Source organism: Uloborus diversus, chromosome 3, assembly GCF_026930045.1.
Source record: "Uloborus diversus isolate 005 chromosome 3, Udiv.v.3.1, whole genome shotgun sequence".
NCBI classification, from domain to species: Eukaryota; Metazoa; Arthropoda; class Arachnida; order Araneae; family Uloboridae; genus Uloborus; species Uloborus diversus.
The window spans coordinates 144635853-144659542 of NC_072733.1; the positions used below are offsets into that span (position 1 = coordinate 144635853).

At 32.2% G+C, this 23690-nt stretch overlaps 1 protein-coding gene across 1 annotated transcript in view; it reads right to left on the reverse strand.

Moving 5' to 3' along the window:
• LOC129218979 (USP6 N-terminal-like protein) overlaps positions 1-22442 on the reverse strand; it is a 181994-nt gene extending 159552 nt beyond the window's left edge. The window contains exon 1 of the mRNA XM_054853298.1: positions 22342-22442. The gene's annotated coding sequence lies outside the window, so the exon portion shown is untranslated. The remainder of the gene's footprint in view (positions 1-22341) is intronic.
• Positions 22443-23690: the final 1248 nt, after the last annotated feature.

Genomic DNA, 23690 nt, shown 5'->3' on the forward strand with positions numbered 1-23690 from the left:
TCACGGTTTTATTTATTTATTTTTGCATTGAAATACGGAATAAGTCAAAGAGGGAGTATTTTATGCAACAAAAAAGTCAAATCAGAAATATTAAAACAAGTATTCTCATATGATTAAGGAAAAAAATAAGATAAATTAAATGTAACACTAATGTAAGATTAGAGGTGAGTAGGAAGGAATGGGACACTTGGATTAAAGTTTAAGTAAAATATTTGAATTTATCGTCTAGTTTTTTCCCACTAGATATGCACTAACCATAAGTTATTAAGGTAATTTCAAAAAATTGCATTTTTACGGATTTCGCAAGAGAAATTCGAGACCAATTGTTCTGTAACTTTTGTCACATCTGAAGTATTCTCAATTTGACATTTTCCAATAAAAATTTAATCACCCGTGCATTTAGAGGACCAGCAACAAATTAAGAAAAACAACAACAAAAAATGATCATCCTTCATCGTAAATAGCTGTGAATAAGCTGTAAATTTAAAAAATTAGTTTACTTACGATTATTTTACATATTTTCGTGAAAGTATCACAGTCACCATAAAATAAACATTTCTCTCAAAAATACGAATTTTATTTGAAGGTTTGGGCTCATGACACGAAGAGTTTTCCGTCAAGCGAAACTTTTAGAAAATTTGACAGCATTCTAGAGAAATTATAGTACTAAAACTTGAAATAAAACTAGTGAAAATTTGATGAAATATGAGCCTTTAAAGCAATTAAATTTTCACTGCGCATAACATAACATAACATAACACTCCAGGTTCCCCGTACCTACCACTATGTGTGGTTTAAACGGTTGGATGGGGCCCTGGAGACAGCTGTGTTAATCGGTGAGTTGATACGCGAATGATATCATTTTATACTCTTCATAATTTAAAACCCTAGTAGATGTGGCAACGCATTAAAAAAAAAAAATCACTTGACTATCGACTAACTGGTGGCCGCATGGTAACAGATTTTTATGAAATTTGGTATACAGGTTCCTTTTATGTCTATACAGAAACATCTAAAATATTTTGGCTTAATATTTGTTTTTTTAGTAGTTACATGCGATTGAAAATTGGTCACATTGAACAGTATTCTCACAAATGCTAAATGTTGCATTTTCGAAGGCTTGTATTTTATTAACTATTTAATGTAAACATAAAAGTTACAAATTGTTATAATCTATAGAGTATGACAATTAATCTGCTTTCATTTTTTTTCCTTCAAATTTATTATAGTTAACTTTTAACCGTGTTTTAAAAACTGAAAATATTTCAGCTTTCTCATAATTAAGCATTTTATTTTTTAATCTCAATCTTTAAGGAATGTCTTAGCTGTGCTGAAATGAATACCCAACATTGTGCTAAGTGTCATAAAAGAAATACCTTACTTTTGAAGTTGCATTTTAAACCTTTTGTCTTCAAAATCAGTTTTGAACTTAGTAACATTTTGTAAAATCATGATTTTCTTCTTCACATAGGCACAAAAATCTTAATGAGGGAAACTTTCAAATTTTGCAAGAATATAGAACAGTATTTCTTCTAATTGTTTGAAGAAATTCAAAATTGGTTTTTGATTTCCAAGCTTAAAATAAAATTCAGAAAAATAGCATTTTCTTTCTGTTTTATGTGAAATTACGAGAATTCAGAGTACTAGATAAATGACTAAATGATGCAAAAGCAAGTATATCTAACATTCATTTCAATTTTTAAAAAAATGTACTGGCATAATGTGAAATTCATTAAAAAAAAATAGTGGATAAAATTTATATCTTAAGCAATAATAATTATAACTTCAACAAAATTTGTTCTCTACAAAAGTTTTTTCGATCTGCCTAAAAATTTGTGGCTCAATTTTTGTAGGAAAATCCACTTGAAAACATTAATAGTACTTTCATTAATATATTTTTCAAGTAGTTCCAGACAAGCATTATCTTTAATAGGTCATGCGTACTACAGTGACGGTCCATGTGGATTCACTAAATAAGAAAATCACTTATCTGAAAAAATATAGATGCATAAAATTAATGTGTAGAAACACATTACCTAGTCACAAATAGTTGCTATATGTGTAACAAACAAATAGGGCTCGACCGATGGCATTTTTTGGCCGATGGGCCGATGCCGATTGTTGGCTGATTGTTCAAAGGTGGCCGATGGCCGATTGTTTTCCTCCAAATGGCCCATTGCCGATGGCCGATGCCTTTGGCCGATGGCAAAAAAAAAACTCTAACAGAAATAAATTGATAAAATTGTCAGGGATTTAAAGGATCATTGATTCATTTTTCACTTTACTTCCTTTCTACGAATAAAAAATTTTAATCAAAAAAAAAAGAAAAAAATCAGATCTCGACCTAAATTTCTATTTTACGATCCCCAATTTAAACTTCACAAATTTTTTCGGCACATCTGTACATGCATATGTACATAAGAACATATAGATGACTGAAATATCCATTTTGAACGCCTCCTTAGTTAATTATCGCAAATTCTCTTGTGATGTCTTCATGCGCGTAAACATGCGTCACACAAAAACGTTATGAAATAGTACGTTGAAAACTCATACGTACGTAGTATGATCTAAAAGTTCGAGGACAAGTTGTATAAAACCTTACCCTGAATAGTACACATTACCGAAGTACATCTATCTACAAAATAGTCACCTTGAACCACTATGCACTTCTGCCAACGTTCATGTAGCTTTTAGAAGGACTCCTGGAAGATATTTATCGCAACCTCCTGTGAGGCCTCTTGCGCTGCTGCTTCAACTTCATCGCGGGAAATAAGGCGACTTTCATATTGAGTATAAACGGTTCGATTGGTCAATACTCTGATATGATAAACAAATAACATAACGTTTCGTTGGACTTAGCTCCGTGTCACTTTTACCTGCTCCCAGCAAAAAAAACATTTGCAAGGACGTCGATTTCATGCTGTATGATGGAAGACAAAGAATAACAGCCAAAAAAAAAGAAAGAAAAAAAAAGGAAGAAAAACAAAGAGACTGTTTAATAACCAATTGATTCGTTTTTTTTTTTAATTGAACATATAACTAAGTTTTCAGTAATATTGTAAGAATGTATGGATTTAGATACACTAAACATAGTTTAAAAACATCAAATTATGTTGTTTAGTCATTAAACAAAATTAAGAACAAAACTATGAAACCGTCAACAAATTACGCAATTAAAGTGGAAAGATTGCACGTAGACATTTTTAGTAATCAAATTAAACAAAAAATTTAACAGATAAATAACAATAATAAATCATAATAGAAATATTTTTATACTTCTATTTAAAACTTGTGAATAGAAAAGTTTGCATTTTTCATAAAAGCTATAACAGTGACATAAGTTTTGCGAAAAAAAGAAATAGCCATGAAAAGAGCGAGGTTCTTAAAATGCAGCTACAATAAACAAACTCAATATTTACTTAATACCAAGATAATAACTGAATACATATACTACTTGATCTGATGTTTGCACACGTAATATTGAACAATTTGATTGTTTAATCTTTTATGAAGCACTACAAACAAAAAATATAAATTAAATTTTTCAATTTAACAATAATTTTCTGAAATTAAAAAAAAACGCATAATAGAAAATCCTTGAAACTTTTTTATAACATATTATCAAAAATATGATGAAAACAAAGATAACTTACTCATTGATTTCATATAAATACATAAAAATAGTTACTTACAACAGAAAAAAAATCGATCGCTATTAATGATGCAAAAAAGATGGCGCATTACGAAATATAGGTGAAACAAGTATAAGAAATACGCAAAATTCATTTCTTGACCAAAATAAATATTCGCTAAATATTTATGAAATGCTTGAAACGACGGGGGTGGTTTAGGGGGGTCACCCTCTAATTTTGGAGTAACTCACAACATTAAACTTCGCTCCCAACTTCGGCCTCAATTTTTTTCGTACAGAACCGCTACCACCAACGCCTCGGAAGAGTTGCTGAATATACTTCAGCACTTCTAAAGAAAAAATTCAAAAGTCCCTTTGAGTTCCGAATTATGTCACCATTCAAAACGTCTTTAATCAATTTCTTACATTAATGTTCTAAATTCATCCTAAACAATAGATAAAGCTTGAAAACAAAATCTCTACTTTTATGAATGGTGTTAGTTTTAAAAAACTCAGAAATACAACTAGAGTTTAATTTCAGAAATTGAGGGAGTGGGAAGAGGGGCACGCAAGTGTTCTCGAAATGCAAAAAATAGTCGTAAAAAATAGAGTTCAAAATAATCATAAACATTAAGCAGAAAAACCCTTTTAAAACTTGCACCCGAGTTTGTTTTGACGTGCAGTGGGGGATTTAAAATACAGTCGACGCTCATTATAACGACCACACATTATAAAGACCGTCCCATTATAACGACCAGTGGTAGAAGTCCCAACTTTGTTCCTATAAACTCTATGTTAATTTGCTTTCGTTATAACGACCGTTCTGTATCGTCTAATCTAATACAGGGACCGAATCAGCGGACGCTATTTCTTGTGTTCTTTCCAATAAAACAAATTTGTAGCTTAAAATGACATTGACTATTGTTTACGGACATCTGCCTGAAGTTTTCAATGTCAAATCCAACTTTAAGAGGGGGTGGGGGGGGGGGGAGATTACCATTCACCACAGCTAACACAGAAAAAATAATGGGAGGAAAAAATAATGGGAGGAAAAATCGAGAAAATTCCAGAATCCTAAGAAAAGGGAGTTGACAGATGTATTGGTAGTTTGGTGTTTGAATTTAGTGGTTTTAAAGTTTGGGGTTCTCGAGGGACTTTTAAATGTTTCTTTGGAAAGCAAGAGAAACACAATTTATCACCTATATCTGAAACAGAAAATAATGTTTTTCAAAAATCACGTCCGCTAAAAAGGCAGACCTCTGTTTCTGGTTTTATCTTCAGAAATTGTTGTGGTAGTAGTAGTAGTAGTAGATCTGAAAGTGTGTAACATTTTCCTCCCTATATTTTCTACTTTAAAACTTGTTTAATATTCTGTCATAATATTTTGCACACGACTTTTCTAAAAATTCCTATGATAAAAAACATTTGTGCATTTACTTGGGCAAGCATGATGATGGTGTACATTTTTTAAATTTATACCTCTTATAACAACCACTCGTTATAAAGACCTTTTTCTCTGGGACGGAGATGGTCGTTATATCGAGCGTCGACTGTATAGCAAATGTTGCAATTGCGCGAGAGGCTCCATAACCATAGGGGCACCGTAGGAGTTACAAAAATGCTTATGATAAACGTTTTACAACTTCTGTGATAGAGAAATAGGGCCCCAAAATGTATTTCGACAGGCTTCAAACTTGTAGCTACGTCGAAGCGATACAGAAAAGACTGCATTACTGTGATTCATATTACAAATATCGAAAAAATAAAAAATTACCGTCGGTTCAACGGGAATAAAATGAAACAAAACCGATTTCACCATCTCATATTTGTTTCCGTGGTCTCCAACTCGGCAATATATCACCGAATGATCGACAGTCTGAGACGCTATATTAATTTTGCATTGAAATAAGTAATTAATAGCCACAAAAAATAAGTAAATAGGCTTTTTAGAACACCCGATCGAAAACAAAAAGGGAAGCGCACAACTGGAACGTACACACACCCCACCCCACATGCGAAAATTTAGCCTTCTACAGCTTACCATTTTTGAGTTATGACTTATGAGAGATACATAAGTACATCCAGCCGGAAGAAACAACGAAATAATTAACTTGTTTGGTACCTGAATGCAGTAATCAAAAACTCTTTCAAAGGTGATTAAAATAGAAATTCATACTGAAATTTATGTAAACAATTTTATATGATAACAATAACTCCCTTTACTTTATATTAAAAAGTAAAACAACAAAGGTCCTTTTTTTTTTCAAAAACATCGGCCAATTCCATCGGCTTTTCGATGTTTTTTAAGGCCGATGTTTCCTGCAAGTTAGCATCGGCCGCCGATGACGATGGCTAAATTATTGAACCATCGGCGCCGATGCATCGGTCGAGTCCTACAAACAAATAAAATTATTGACATTGGATTTAGGCCTGATATCTAAACTCTTTTTCTTAAAACATATGCTCTTTTCACTGATGACTGAGATAAATGTGAGACAAGGAATATAGAAGTTCAATTGTTAATTGAGATGAAATGATGATAATTTCATATCTCCAAAACAGCTATGGGTACTTCATTAAATTATTATTGAACCTAACTTTCAAGATTGATAATTTTTACTGATGACACAAAAAATACAATGCTTGTAGCAGACAGAAGGAGAATATATCTTGCTGTTATAAGTGGGTTATTGTATGTCCTATGCAACCTTGTTCAGACTGATAACAGTTTGATAGTTTCATTAATGCCAAATGCCATAATAAGCACTTATGCTATTAATAGCAGAAAGAAAAGCCATCTGCTTTCCATTGAAAATTAGATTCATTGTGGTAAATGTTGTTTAACTGGCAATTTTTATTCCGGAAAGAAAAGCTATATTACTAAAATAGACGAATTTCGCTACCAAAGATATTCATGGATAAAAAAATTTCTTCAAACTCGTAGCTCAATATCAAATGCTATTGAGAATTAGACGAGATGGTCTTAATCTTTAAACTCAGTTTGTTCTTTTAGTACTGCTGACATGATAGGTTTTCTAAAACTTTTAGAATTATTTTGTTCTATATCACGGGTGGAGAGGAAAATTCAACTTTCAGTGGCACTATTATACTTAATTATGCATACTGGAATATTATATACTTCACGATATTTAAGGAAACATACTGGCAAGTACTCCATAAACAGACTTTTGAAAAAATGAAACACGAAAGAAATGGTTAAGTCATGTTAAACTTACAATAAATAGCCGTAACTAATGAAATTTTACCTTAGTTCAAGTTATTCTAGTAACGAAAATATGCTGATTCCAATTATTAAAATTTAGTATTATCTAAAAGACACTTCAATATGTTACGTAAAAAAATTTGAGTAAATTTAGAGCATTCCCTCTTGTTCAAACAAGCATCTGAAATAGAGGAAAAAATGAAAATATCGGAAATTTTTGATTTTTTTAAAGTACGATTTCGTCATCAAGGAATTCAAAAACAATTACTAAGTTAGAGCAGATAATTATTTATAGATATTTTTTCAGTGTGAATCATTTTTACTGTTATTTTTTCATTAAAAGAGCTAGAAGAGTGTTTTGAAATCTGAAGTAAATTGGCAAGTTTTCAATCTTTGTTAATATCTCAGATTCAAAAAAAGATCCGAATAAATTTTACTTTGCTCTTTCCTAATAGAGATTTGTTTATAGAATGTGGAAATATTTATTTTTAAGTGTACGTTTATAATTTACGGAGTTATTGAGTCACAAACTGGCTGCCTATGAACTCTGAAAATTTAGGCTTAGCGTAAGCATCAACTTCTAATTTCAATAACAAAGCAACAAACAGTTTTTAAACTTTCCCACTTTGCATTCCCTCATAGATATGCATGATTTACCTAAATAAAATTTTTCATTGAAATCTGTGACATGTCAACCACAGCTGATTTACTCCTTTCGCATGGAATGACCCTATCTTTTTCAGTTTTCATGATATTGAACTGGAATTTTTTTTATGAACTTTCAGATCTACATGGTTACGAAATTTTGAGAGTTATAAATTGCTAATCTTTCGCGAATGAGCAGTGAAAAAATAATTGCTTTAAATGTTCATATTTTACCAACTTTTCAATATTTTTATTTCAAATTTTTCTTGTATGCTAACAAGTATTCTAAACGTTTAATAAGGTTTGACGGAACCCTCTGCGTGTTATGAGTCCAAAACCTTCAAATAAAATTCATATTTTTGAAAAAAGATGCTTATATCTTCGTGAATCTAAGAGATACTTTAACGAAAATATATAAAATAATTGTGCACATTAAATAAAGTTATTTTTGAATTTTATAGCTTAGTTCCAGCTATTTAAGATGAAGGGTGAACAAAAACCTCTTTTTGTTTTCTCAATTTGTTGCTGGTCCCCTAAATGAATGGGTGATTTAATTTTTATGGGAAAATGACAGTTGGAGCATAGTTTTTATGTAACAGAAGTTACAGATCAACTGGTTTCTTATTCTTCGAGAAATCTGTAAAAACGAATTTTTGGAAGTGTCTCAATACTTCTCGTTATATGGTGTAGTAGCTACACTATACATAATAACGAACATGTATAACGAATATATAACATGTATAACGAAATGATTCTACATGCTTGATTTTAATTGTTATACAAAGTATAATATTTTTTGTGGTTAAAACAGAAAACCTTATTTTTATACCTCAGAGGTATAATAACGGAAATAAAATAACTTACCAGAGAGGAGAAAAATTATGCTTATTCATTCAAAACGGTACTCCGTTTCAAATAAATAAAAACTATGTTCAACACAGGTCAGTTTTATGACAAAACAGGACGTCAAGATCAAGAATTTATCAAATTTAACAAAACCGGCAAAAGATTTTTAGATTTCGCATGATATCGTCGGAGTTCCGCCAAAACGTTTTCACTCAAAAGAAAAAAGAGCTATTAATCAATGTATCATGCCCGAAAAAAGCAATGAAAACAATTCCTTTTGTGCACAGTCACAAGGAAAGCCATAAAGGGATAACTGAGATGACTGGCAGAAAAAGATAACGGATGTATTTCTTCTATCCCATATTAGAAACGAGACGAGTTGACTAATTCAATTTTAAAAGCTTGCGTTCTACTCTTTGAAGCACGAAATTGTTGTTAGTGAAGAATATGTCTTACACCTCTTTTCTAAAGAACGTTGACGAACACAGATGTTTCAGATAATTCCGCATGAGATCCACCACAAGTATAACATATGTGTTTGTTTATATTCGTTTTGACTCATTTTTTAAGTTGCTTTTAGACATTTTCAACTAATTTCTACGAATATTTTAATATTTTGGTAGAATTTGAAAGACATTTTTATAATTTCTTTTCATTTTGGTGCGATTTAACTTAGTTATTTAATTTTTGGAAACTGCAAAATACTCAACCAAAAACTTGAACCATCTGAGGAATATAGAACATTTAAGTAGATTTTTATAAAAGAATTTTGCCAGTTTATTTAGTTATTTCTATTTGTTTCATATGTTAGTCTTTTTTAATATGCTCTATTTGTACACCTTTGATTGGAAACTACAATCTTCCACTCTAACGATCAAATCAAATTAACTAAAATAAATTTTTAATTTTCTTTTACATTTCATTTAAAACTAGACACATGGAAGTACCTTTTGTAAATGTCTCTGTACCAGGTAAAACGTTTCGGTTAGCTAAAAGATAAATAATTAGTTAATTTATCTCCTTATATATGAAGTAGATTTTTTTTTTCAGGGAAATTTTGCAAAGTTAGTTAGGGCCACCTCGACGATGAAACTTTTCCAAACTTCGAACTTCTTTTTCTTTACTTTTATTTTAAGCAATATAATAATAAAAAAAAATTGTGTATTTTAAAGTTTTTTACAATTTAAAAACCCTAATTATTTTAAAAACGAAGAAATTTGCTCGAAACTTCTAACTTAATCAAAACCAAAGTAATACTGATTTTTGCCACAGATTTTGAGACTTTACACGAGTACGATTTTCAATAGGCCAATTACACGCACTGGCCAATAAATTTGAAACCTTTGAAAATTAATTTTTTCCCGTCAAGCCTTGACGGGCGATTTTCTAGTTTACAAGAATCGTAGCAGATTTCCGAAACAATTATGTGTTAAAAAAATATTTTGTACTCATTTTATAGCGGCTCAGAGATACTGTAGTGTTCAAACTAATGATGTTTAAAATGTTACTTTTTTTTTTTTTTTTTTTTGACGACGTGACGAAGTACTAGCAATTTCTTCTTTTTTTTTTAAGCTCAAAGATATGAAGAGGAAAATGGTCTCATCATGTGTTCATTCTATAATCAATAGTATCTCCTTGCATCGTGAAAACGAGTTTATGTGCTAAAATTGCAAATATTTTAATACCTAATTTCAAAGAAAAGACACATTAACACATCTTCCAAAGCACGTGGAACAACAAAGAATAAATCATCAGCGTGAACAATGAAGACATTTATTAACACAACAGTGCATAATGATCAAATGCTTTGGTTCTTTCATAGCACAGTTAAGTCCCTGTCCTCCCGTACTTTTTTTTCTCCTTCCTAAGACATTAAAGGGTTTCGCATTTAATCAACATGAAAGAAAAGAGCGACTTTTAATGAACTTGATTTGACTGGACAATTACAATTTTCAAAAATGCATCGTATTTATGAGATTTAATTACACAGGACTATCTAGTTTTATGAGTCAAAACCTAAATACAAACTTTAAGCCTTTGCGTGCACTTATGCTTGAAAAAGGTAAAATGGAATATAATTTTCAGAAATGGAAGAAAGTAAGCATTAAGAGAAAGTCTCATCAGTGAAATCCGCAAAAATGCCTATGGAGCGTGGCACGTAGCGGGGGAATGATGAAAGTACGATGGGGCCATGTCAAAAAAAAAAAAAAAAAATCTCAACTTGACCATTTTAGATTTTCATGAAACTTTCAGAAATCTTATATTTCGACATCTTACATTCACATATATTTAAAAGAAAAAAAAAACTATCATTCATAACTGATGAGTAATTTGTTTTGAAATTCGTTAAAAGGCATCTTCTTATACTTGCTGGTAGTGCTTTAAATGTCGTAAATGTTATAACTCAAGTTCTATGAAAGCTAGAGTTGTAAAATATTCATTTTATAGAAAATTATATGTACTTTAATTTGATATACAACTTGAATAATTGTCGAGAGTAAAAAAAGTTTGTAAAATTTTGAAACTTGAAATTTTAAACAAATTTAAAATGGCGTCCCTTAAATTTTTTGAAAAACTCAAAGTATATTATTTGTTTGATTTTGAATGTATTTTAATGAAAATACATTCAAAAATTTTTAGGATGAGACCATGAAGGGATCCATAGTTACAGCAAATAATGTGGGGAAAGCTCTGCTGAAATTTTGTTTTAAAATGTTTTAATTCAAGTTTTATGGGAGCTATGGAGTTGAATAATAACTCATATTATAGAGATTTTCATACACTTTAATCTGATATGTACAACTTTAATGATTTTCGAGGGGGAAAATGTCCCAAAGTGTTAAAATTATTTTCTAAATTAAAAACACATTAGCCGGCGTGCAGCCAAATTCGGATTTCCCCAGATTTTTTGGTACCCTTTACCTAGTCATTTCCAGCATTTAGAGAAAAACGGTTCCAAAAATGCATTAAATTTAATACAATAATAAGTATATGTTTTTAACTTAAAACATACAACGTAAATTTTATTTTTTATTTTATAAATATTAATAAACGGCCTAATTTCGTTTTAACATTAATTAACAATATATTTTTAGTAAAACAAACCAAATCTGAAGCAAACATTTCTGTTTCTAAAACTAAAATCTTTTACAAGAACATAAACAATTCAAAAAAACTGAAATCTTTTACAAGAACATAAAGAATTCAAAAAAAAAAAAAAAAAAACTATCTCTCTCAAAATAATTTTAAATAATCTCTTCAAAAAGTTATAAATGAATCACAATTACAGTGGTCACTTCTGAAAAGGGCGCGATTAAGATAGCAGGGGGGCCTAGGCCAAATGGTTTTTCGGGGGCCCTTTATAGTCAATACTCACCAAGTGATAGGAACAGGGGGCCCTGGGGGGTTATGTTATGCAGTCAATCCTTACAGTTTTAACCTTTGGCTAAAACAGTTTAGGTCAGCGGTAGGCAACCCGTCGATCGCGATCGACCGGTCGATCTCGAGCCCATTATGAGTCGATCGCGGCAATAGTTTGAGTCCAGTTTTTTTCTCTGACTACAGTTATTTAACATTAATTTCTGGAAAAAAAAACGGTTTAAAGTCTAAATCAAAAAATATTTGAAAAATTTCCAAACTTTTAATAGTCACTGGAACTTTTTTAGTCACAATTTCATCAATTTTAAAGCAAATATTACACTTGTTTCTGAAAATAATCTGATAATGGTTAACAAAACATCATTTTTGCCATTTAAAATAACTACTTAAGTATCAAACTATTTTTTGTAAGGGTTGACCAACAGTTTGGAGTCAGCATAGTCTCAACTTAACCCTGTATGCAAAACAACCGTTTTAGTCTCAAGTGTATGTATTATGCCCCCCCCCCCCACACACAAATCGATCTTGTGCTCACATTAAACTTGGAAAGTAGTTCTTCAGTCAATTTCGGCTGCTCACTGCTGGTTTAGGTCCTTTGGGGGCCCCTAGGCCACAGCCTAGTTGGCCTATTCAGTAATCAGGTCCTGCTTCTGAATCAATCTGTTAATTGGCATCTGACTAAATTTGTAACAAACGACCTACAATAATAACAATCCCACATTAATTGTATCGCTCATCTTGTTTAACATATTTTCTTGACTAAACAAACAAATTTTTCAGTCTTCAAAATTATTTCCCTTGCTTCGCTTTATTCTCTTTTTGTTTGTGAAACGACTCATTTTCATTGCAATCATTATGAATCAAGATTGTTACTCCTCGTAAGTCCCTTCAATATTCATCGGTTATGTAAGGGATATTGCTACTTCTTTCACTTGAAAGATTGTACTGCACATTTTTCCCAATCAAGCTGACGCTATCACGCAATCGTAGAATCTGATGTAGATCAACGAATGCCGGATAGTGAACTTGTTCTCCATTTACTACCAATTCAGTTTTCTTATTTGCATTTTTAATATTGGGGTTTGCTGTTAAATAAGAACTAGACAGGGAAATGTACTTCATTTTTTGTTGCAAAATGAACCCTGACTTTTCCGGCATGCTGGTCAACCTCACCTTTTTCCAGCATGCTAACTAATGCGGCATAATATGGTACATGATTTTTAAGGTATTTTAATGAAAACATCCAAACAATTTCAGAGTAGGCCTATGAAGTGATCAGCAGTTACTAAAAAAAATAATAATAAAGGCTGAAAAATTAAATTTACAGTGTAACTGATTCAAGGTGGCACTGCAAAAACTTTTGGACGTAGTAATTAAAATGCCTGGTATCTAAATTTTGAAAAAAAAAAAACACCATATCACCACGCATGCCGCAAAATTCGGGGTTCCACAGATTTTTAGTAGCCTCTACCTGGTTATTTTCGGCATTTAGAGAAAAACGAAGTTACGAAAATATGTTAAATTTAATACAATAATAAGTATATGTTTTTAACTTAAAATATAACGTGAATTTGATTTTTAATTTTATAAATATTGATAAATTACTTTAATTTTGTTCACACATTAACACTATTTTTTTTACTCTGATTAGAAAAGTTTAATTAATCTCAAATAATTTTATTAAAACAAACCAAATCTGAAGCAAACATTTCTGCATCTAAAACTAAAATATTTTGCAAGTACATAAAGAGTTCAAAAAAACTATCTCTCTCAAAATAATTTAAAATAATCTCTTTGAAAAGTTATAAATGAATCAGAATTACAGTGTTCGCTTCTAAATCAACCGGTTAATTGGTATTTAACTAAATTTGTAACAAACAACCTACAATAATAACAAACCCACATTAATTGTATCCCTCATCTTGTTTAAATACATTGTTTTCTTGACTAAACAAACAAATTTTTCAGTCTTAAAAATTATTTCCCCTGCATCATTTTCTTCTCTTTTTTTTTATATGAGACGACTTGTTTTCATTGCAATACTATGAATAAAGAATGTTATTCCTCATAAGTCCCTTCAATATTCTTCGACTATGTAAGAGATATTTCTACTTCTTTCACTTGAAAGACTGCGCTGCACATTTTCCCCAATCAAGTTAACACTATCAGGCAATTGTAGAATCTGTGATGCAGATCAACAAATGCCAGATTTAGTGGAACTCGTTCCACATTTACTACAAATTTGGTTCTCTTATTTACTTTTTTAACATTGAGGTTTGCTTTTAAATAGGAACTAAGCAGGGAAATTTATTTCATTTTTTGTTTCTGTTCACTTTTCCGGCATACTGGTCAACCTCACTTGATTCCAGCATGCTAGCTAATGTGGCGCAATATGGTACATGATTTTAAAGATATTTTAATGAAAACATCAAAACAATTTCAGAGTAGGCTATGAAGTGATCAGCAGTTTCTAAAATAATAATAAAGGGTTAAAACGTCAAATTTGCAGCGTAATCGATTCAAGGTGCCACGGTGAGAACCCCCCCCCCCCTTTTTGGATGTAGTTATCAAATTACATTTAAAATCATATATTTTTCAAATGCACATCAAAAAATTTCAAAACCCCTCCAACAAAATAGACTTGTTTCATTGAATATGGAAAACAGATCAGGTCTGTTTTAGCAGTAGTAGGAAAACAAAGTCCATCATTTAAGGGGGTCAGGAGGGGGCAATTGTCCCCAATTAGCATTGAGAAATTAATGGTTTCACACAGAAATGGGATTTTTGCTGTTTTTCGATATAATTTGCATTGTTTATGTACTCTTTGCCTCCTTTCCTGCGGGAAAAATTTTAAATGATGGGCCTGAGAAAAACTTAAGCCAATGAACCAATGAGCTTGATAGTAGGAAAAAATCAGAAGTTTCATGGACTGCTTATTTTTTTAAAACACAGGAGTTTTTAAGGTGTGCATAGACTCAGCTGCTGTAAAATTGGCTGATTTGTAATTAATATGCAGTTGAATCTCAATATTGCCAAGTACTTTGGACCAAGAAAAATATTCGATACAATTGCAGTTCAAGACTGAAAAATAAAAATTATCTTCTTTATAAGACACTTGCTGTAGTAATGATAAAACACACACATATAAACACACAAAAAAGAGTGAAATCTTCAATTCAAAATTTTCCTCATTTTTCTTTCTCAAAAGTTATTTTAGTTATAAAAAATAGAAGTATAGAAACAAAATATAGTAAAAATTTCAGTTTTCTTCTGCTTATTTTTTTAAAGTTAAGCATACAACTATTCATTTGCAGCTATGAGTGTGTAAAATCTGCATTCAGCCTAACTTCTTCAAGAGAGGAATTCAATGACTGGAATAGTCATCTCCTATGGGAAAGAACACATGTTTTCTTTTTCATCGATTTACCTCATCCATACATTTATATTTCTACCGCTTTGCACTATTTCTAACAGAGCCACTGGAAAGAACTTATCCTTCAATAATAACTGAGAAAATTTTAAACAGCGAGAGCAATGAGAATATTTTAGCTCTTTCTCTTATCGAAAGAGATGGTGACGTGATCAAACTCCAGCCCTCAATGTCCTTAACTACTAAAAAAGCAAATGGCAAAAGTGGCATCAAGAATCTTCTTGGATTTAAAGGTCAAGTATGGTTGGTTGATTTCACAGGAAAAAAAAAGTAAACAGGTCCTAATGCTTTTTTTCCATGACCTTCGGTTAAGAACCGTGATTGCGGTAGAGGCTAAATTTGTAAAACATTATCTCAACAAAAACAACCCTGTTGTAAAAATTTCCCCGCCAAGAAAACCTTCAACTTTTCCGCAAAAAAAAGGAAAACCTGCATCCTAAACCCAAAAACCCTCAGCCATAAAAAGTTATGATATCTAGTTTGCCCACCAAGTATCTGCCAATCTATCATCCTCTCTCTTCTCCTTTTTCATCACAGCTACCTCCATTAGAACCTCATCCCACCTTCAACTAATCAGAAATATGGATAGATCTTTTAAATTGTTTATCTTGTTTGGCAGGAAGCTTTTTGCTCACCAAGCAACCACTTCACTCTGAAAAGCTTCCCGCCAAACAAGATAAAAAATTTAAAAGATCTATCCAAATTTCTGAGGAGTTGAAGGTGGGAGGAGGTTCTAATGGAAGTAGCTGTGATGAAAAAGGAGAAGAGGGAGGATGATAGATTGGCAGATACTTGGTGGGCAAACTAGATATCATAACTTTTTATGGCTGAGGGTTTTTGGGTTTAGGATGCAGGTTTTCTTTTTTGTGCGGAAAAGTAAAAGGTTTTCTTGGCGGGGAAATTTTTACAACAAGGTTGTTTTTGTTGAGATATCACATCTTTTTGCATAGATATTATTACTTTGTCTGTATTTTTAGAATTGAGAACTTCAAGTCAGAAAATTTTCAATTGAAACAACACTGTTTCGTGTTTTTAAGGAACAATAATGGCTAGCCTAATTTTACGTCAAGTTATTTTCTGACTATTAAGATTGTATGTTCATTTTGCGAGAATTGGACGGTTTAAATTTTATTGCAATCCTTGTATCCTCTCTGTTGCAAAAAAACTTCTTGGACAATAAAATACTATATTTTAAACTATATTGTTTTCCAGTATTTTACAACTTCGCAATAAATTCTATTAGTTTCTTTATTTGACAGATTATTCAACATTTTCATGAAGGTTTCTTTAAATGTTTTACAGCTTGAGGGCTATTTTAATCTAGCTTTTCACTTTTTGTTTAATTACATTTTTTCTTATATCGTGAATTATTTTACGTTTTATGGGATAATTTTAATTGTTTGGTGATTTAACTTTTTCTTGATAGATAAATCACCGAAAGCATGTGTGGATCTTTGTCTTGTTTAATACCTAGTTTTGTTTAAAAGTTCATTTAAAAAACAAAATAACGCATGTTATCACCAAGCAAAAAAAAAAATCTAAGCCATTAAATATTTTAAATTTGAATGTGTCAGAAGATCTATACAACTTTACTCAATGTCAAATCGCAGATATCCCAAATTTGCCATAGCGAATGCGCATATTGCGCGAGGATTAATCTCATTAAAATCTTGCTTAAATTAATTGCAAAAATTTTTTCAGCTAGCAAATTACAGCAAAGCATGGATATCCACACACGTATTTCATATATTTTCAATTCCATATGTGTTGTTTGTAAAAAAGCCATTAGTTTAGAAAATAAGCAAATCAATAAAAAAGTGCTATTTTTCGCTTTCAATTAAAAAGGTATATGTGCCGTATTCATACGCGTACAGTTTCATATAATTTGACACATAAAATATTGTAATGGTTTAACCCCAGTTTCGCGCTGACATTTAAAATTTCTTCCCTCCATAAATATATCAAAACTGAAAAACGGGGAAGGAAATTTCGTATCGGCAAAACTTGGGGGGGGGGGGGGGGGGAGAGGACAGCATTGTAATCTCATTCATTAATTTGTTTCTCTGTTTAAGTATAAACAAACAACATAGAATCTGAAAACAGAAAGCCCAATGAGCTAAGTCTGCGCGCATGTGCAGTCGCTGTGACAAATTTATGATATCAGAGATTTAACGTCTAGTTGCAACTGTTGGATATGTTTCACTCTTGATTGAATTTCATTTCCTAAGACAACTTTGGAATAACTGTTAGATCTGTTCTAACCTTGCAATTGCAGTCCGAGATAAACAAACCCTAAGAGCCGAGAGCAAGTACATAACAATTTAGGGAAAATTAGTGATTTTCAAACTTCAATTACTCCGGTCCATGATGTCCCTGGGGGTTGAATTTTTGTATATGTACTCAATGCCCCCCCCCCCAAGAATATGTACACAAAAAATCATTACCGCAGCCCCCGGGGGGCTGTGATAGAACCCTGGGAAGGTACAATTTGGGGGGTAAAAACGAGGGGGGAAGGGGAGGGGGGTCAAATGGCACATCAGTAGGGCACAAGGAATGTGTGTGCGAAATTTCAGCTTGATTCCTTTTTTCGTCTCGGCTGTAGCCCTGTCAAAGAAAGCGAAAACTTTTTCGAACAGCGATTTTATAACTTTAATACCTCCTTCCCCTTATGGTCCAGGGGATTGTATTTTGGTTTACGGCGTCAGGGGCCACTAGAGATTGAGTGTACCAAAAATCAACTCCGGGGGTCTTCATGGGGCTGAGATATAGAGGGGTGAAAAACCCGAAAAACCCCACCTTGTTCTGTCGTGTAATCTTGTTCTTGGTCACTTTTTTTTTCTGTCGTCTTTGGCGGTGCATCTGCTTCTGTTGGCTGCTGACGTTTGGTTTCCTTGGCGATGCGGGAGGCTTCCGCGTCCCGTAATTTTAAAACACCCTAATAAATTTTACATAAAATACACCGCCAGCTCAGTTATTCCATCCCACGACTGCAATTTAATGCTTTTCAGCACTCATGAGCCCAGAAGAGGAAGTAACTGAGCTGGAGGCGGAAAACCTCGAGCAAGACAAATGATTGCAGCAATGGTGCAGTTCAACTCAATGATTGAAGGCAAAGCTAGGTATTGCATTTATACAAAATTCGCCATAGAGGCATATGTAATCTCTCTCCTTTTGCACCAAAGTGCTCTATTTTCGTTTAAATTTAATAGATTGAAAATGACTTAAGAAATAGTATTGGATGAAATTTTCAGAATTAAGGTATTTATATTTTTTATACTCTTCAATTCACTTTGAGTGACACCCGGGAAAGACCACCCTCCGCCCCCCCCCCATCATAAGGATGCTACTGCATACAATTCATATTTGTTTACATAAATTAATAGGTTATGCATATTATTTTTTTTATAACCCTGCAGTTTTCTGCTTTTTCTAAAATTCTCTGAAGTCCTAAAATGTATCTCTTTTGACATGGAAGAAGAATTATCGTAAAAAGCTATGCTGAAAAACATGAATTCGACATTATATGCTGGGGAATTTCACAAAAAAGAAATGGGCTTCAATTCTTCTTCATGCATAAGTAGTCTGAAATACTATCTAATATGCAAACATTCACAAAAAATTGAAAAATACTGCAAGAGCGGAGCTCCAGCGAGTTTCCATTCAAGTTAAGCCCTGCTGCCTATATGGGAACAATATGTTGAAAATAAATTTAAAAATCAGCAGTAACCGAATTTTTCCTGAAGCGTGCTCAGGGATGTCCACTAGGCAGGGTTGTCCTATTTTGTCCACCCTGGAAAAAAACGTCGGAAAAACTCTGGAAAAAGCCGTCCCAAACAAAATGTCATTTTGTCTATTTCGTCCACTTTTTTAGTAAACTGAAAGTTTTTAGTAAAAAATTTGATGTTTAAAATTAATAAATAATTATATAAGATTCTTCCTATTCAAGTACTATTTTAATATAAAAATAGTATACATAAATATGTATATAAAAAATTGATTGAAAAATATTTTAAAGTGAAAATGAAAAATTTAAGATCAGTTGAAATTTATGTAAATGTGTATATAAATCAAATGAGTGTTAATAATTTATAATGCAGGTAATAGCATTTATAGAAACAAACACATCAGCTGTGCATTTTAAGATGTTTATCCGTGATGTGGAGGTTTATTACCCATAATAAATGCATTTATAAAATTAAAAAGTAGAAATAAAAAGTTTTTAAAGGTTGAAATTTCTCAAAACATTAAAATCCTAAGGTTTTTTTTTTTTTTTTTTTTTTTAAAAGAAAAGAAAAAGAAAATCTACTTGATATTAATAAAGGAAATATTGATATGAAGTGAAACCTGTTTTTGTAATACAAATACTGATCATATGCAACAGGCTCTGAACCCAGCTAAGCTGTTCCTAGTCGATTTATTAGTCCCCAATGAAGATTAATGGCCACTTTAAAGCTATCTACCCCCTACCTCATTATAGCCTCTTCTGATACACTGCTCTGAATACCCACAACCCTACTAAAGTAGTAATTTGTATGACATTTTAGCATATCCATAAAAACATGCAGAGTACATAAATATTTTACTATGAGGTGATATCAATAAAAACTCGAAAAATATAACAATAAAATGTTTTTAGTCCATAAATCTTCATTTTGTATGTATGTATGTACCTAGGCATTTCTTTTGACTTTTCCATTAAATTTAATTTCTACTATTGTAATTTTCAATAGTGTAATCATGCCTGATAACTTATTCACATTGTTAAATTTTATTACTTTTAAGTAAATTATGATCTAAAATTAGTTGCACCTATGTGTAATTATTATTATTATTATTATTATTATTGGATTTATAAAATTCTAAAGTTAACAATCATTGTATTTTTTAATTAAATGATTGATTCATAATACATAAGGTTTTTGAATTATATACTAATTTTATTACACCATAACAATACATTTATGTGCGGATAATCAGTTGATTTTTGATTTTGTCCAATTTCTTCCGGCGTCCCAGACTTTTTACAAAAAAGGGGACAAAATAGCAACCCTGCCACTAGAGGGGTGCAGATTGCAGATCATGCAAAATATTTAGGGGGATTGATATCAAATGGGAGGAAGGACGGTGTGCCATTGCCTTTATGGGGATAAGCACCCCTGCATGCTCCACAAACGACAGCACTTTTACTTTCAGAAGAATTTAACAAATTCATCTGTAAGTTGTTTCTCGATTCGATTCGTCATATGTCGCTCAAAAAGGCATTTTGATTTTTAAAAAATAATAATACAACCTGAATAAATAATTCTTTTTGTTTTAAAATAAATATCATCAATTCTAAATTCTACTTTCAATGAAGAGAAAAAATTATTTTCTTCAAAAATTACTCTAATGTTGTTGATGCGACTAGACCCAATGACACCTTCCGATTTTCTCCAGTTGCCACCAGAGTTTTCGAGTAGTTACTTTCAAATAATCTATCACCATGTTTGAAAAATAGTTCACTTTCATGAGATGTATAAAGTTTATTTATTTGATGATAAGAAGTCAGTACAGGAAGTTAAACTAATATTTCAGTTTTAAGAATACTTTTTTAAAAAATGATTAAAGTAAAATTTTGCCACCCCTTAAAATTTGATGCCCTAGGCCTGCCTACTCTGACTACTAAAAACTCAGGAATATAAAGACTAAATAATAAAATCAAACTTATTTTATATACAATTTAAAATAAGAGAGATAAAATAACGAAAAAACAAGTTCACAGATCAGGCCTGGATATACAAATTGTGGGCCACCAAGGTGCAAAAAATTACCAGAGCTACCACTGCCTACTGGATTGTTTACACTTTATTGGACCATGTAAGAAGAATCCGCAGGGTACGCAGATCCAGGCCCGACAGATTTTTAAGCATAAAAATACTGTTTTTTAAAGTTTGGGAAAACTATACAATGAGGTGTTTTTTATAACCGTTGTTAATTAATTCAATCATCGGGTGTTAGATATCTGGCACTCCGTTTTATAATTTTTGTACTCAGCGTCACTTTTCCAACACTTTATTCCCTTACAACTTTCTTAACATTTTCTCTGGCATGGAAAAAAGTACAATAATTTAAGTCACCTTGCATAAAGCTGATCTCAGATTATTAGGACTTGGATTCGAGGGACTCTACTGAAATTTATTTTTCAAGCTGAAATATGTTTTGCTGATTTGTACACATTTTTGTTTTATAGAACTTTTAACTTTGCAGCTGAGGAACCTCTCCTTTAAATCTGTGCTAGTTATCAATATCAATCCAAATTTATTGAAACAATTTACTAACATTAAAACTTTAGAAGAAAAAAAAAGATTGCCTGGGGAAAAAAATTTTTAAATATAAGCACAACTGGGAGGGGGGGGGGGGGTGACAAGAGCATCAGGGTTCATTAACAAAAACAAATGAAATCCCATTCTCAATGAATAGTATAGTAAGACTTTTTCACATGAAAAAGTTAAACACTGGATTTCTAAAACAGCTAATTAAATAATAGACAGCATGAATCCCAGCAACTTACATTTGAACAGAACAAATGATAATTTTACTGTTTGACTTGAAATTGAATTGCATTTCATTGCCATTAATTCATAAATTTACTAGCTAAAATATGCATTACACTAAGTGTAACTACATTTTTCATCTCAAAAGCATGATGATATTGAATCATGAGAGATTTGAAAGAACTCTTTAAAAGCTTCATAACTGAAACTAGATTATATAGCTTCTGCTTTATAAATGCTAGTAAAATATAATCATGTCTTGAAATGAAATCAGAATTGAAAATACTAAATCGTTTAATATTTTAACTGAAAAAAAAAAAAAAAACGAAAGCACGTTCCAAGCAAACATAAAACTACGGTGAAATAAATACATGAGAATATACATTTTTAATTTGTTGACGTATGATGAGAGAAAACGCAACTGACAATTAAATAGAAAAAGATTTACAGCTAGAAGTTTTCCTAGCACAACTGAATTCTTCATTCAAAAATTAGATTACCGAAATGTGCACGGCATATTCAAAAGCGCATCGATAAAATGTAACGAATTTGCAAGCAAACATTGCTGCCGGCAACACAGCGATGCCTTCGAAGAATGCATAATTTGTCACTGCCGTAGATTCAAAAGAAAAAAAAATAAGTAAACACTTACTGGGCGAGAGCTTTACTTTTTCTTGCATACAAGTTTCATACCTTACATCAAATATCGGACAAATTTGCACCTACTATTTTAGACACTCAACATTGTTTAGCTCGTACCAAGCGGAAGAAAACAGAACTTTACTACTGTTTTCTAAAATTTTACGCATCTTCAGTTCACTTCTGCTGACGCGTGGCAAACGGAATGCGCAGTGCAAGTTCAATGAAAATCCTCATTAAAATGAAAAACTTAATGTTTTACGCATATCTTTTAATTATTAAACCTTAAATTGATCACCGATTACGAATTTTTGTTTTAGCATCGGGATAGCTGATTACGATTTAATGGAAATTATTAAATGGGAAAAAAAAAAGAAAAAACGATTTAAAAATACGAACTGAAGAAAGGCAATTCTCAAGTTCCCCTCAAATTGCGATTTGAATCGTTCTATTGGTATGTAATTGACTGTAATGTGAAAATTTAGCCACTGAGCTAAAGAGGATAACTCCTCTTTAGGGCTTTGGCTGAGAGGTCAAAAGAATCTGCTTCGGCGCATGCCTGCACGCAGCATGGAGGTGGTAGTTCAGTTCCTGCCTCCGCTAAAGAGGAGCTATTTTCGCCCTCCACTGATCTTTAGGTAGGTGGCTGGCTATATACATGAAATAAAATACGAGGGGTTATTCAAAAAAAAGTTAACAAGGCAAATGAAACTGTATTTATTAACAATAGAAACAAGATACAAATGGGAATCAAGAGACACATCTGGCCTTCACTATTAATCGCCGAACCTTGTTTAGGCATTTGTCAAAACGTTCGACCAACTTGGTTATCCCCTCTTGGTAGCAATCAGGGCCCTGAGCCATTTCTCAGCAGCTGTTTTCACTGAATCATCGGTGGTGAACCGTGTTCCGGATAAGCTTCGCTTCAAGTCCAGAAAAAGGACATAGTCAATGGGAGCCAAATCGGGGTTGTATGGGGGGGGGGGATTCCAGAGCTCCCACTTGAACCTTCCATAATGCGGTTTTCCACTTGCTCCCTGCCCGCCTGATAAGAACGACACCAATACGCTACCTGTTGTCTACTCATTGCTTTGTCCCCGTATGCCTCAACGATTTGTCTGTGAATTTCAGATGCGGCCACAGTCTTGGCACATAAGAATCGAATTACGACTCGTACCTCTTTGAGAGACCATTTTTGTTGACGTCTTGCCATTACTGTCGCTTTTACGTCTCTGCATACTGACGCTACTTACTCGTCGAACCGTAGGACAACTAGCGCCATCTGTCAACCACCCTGGGTGGAAATATTCGCTCCACAAAATTTACGTTTCAAATGCTTCTGCTTGTAAACTTTTTTTTGGA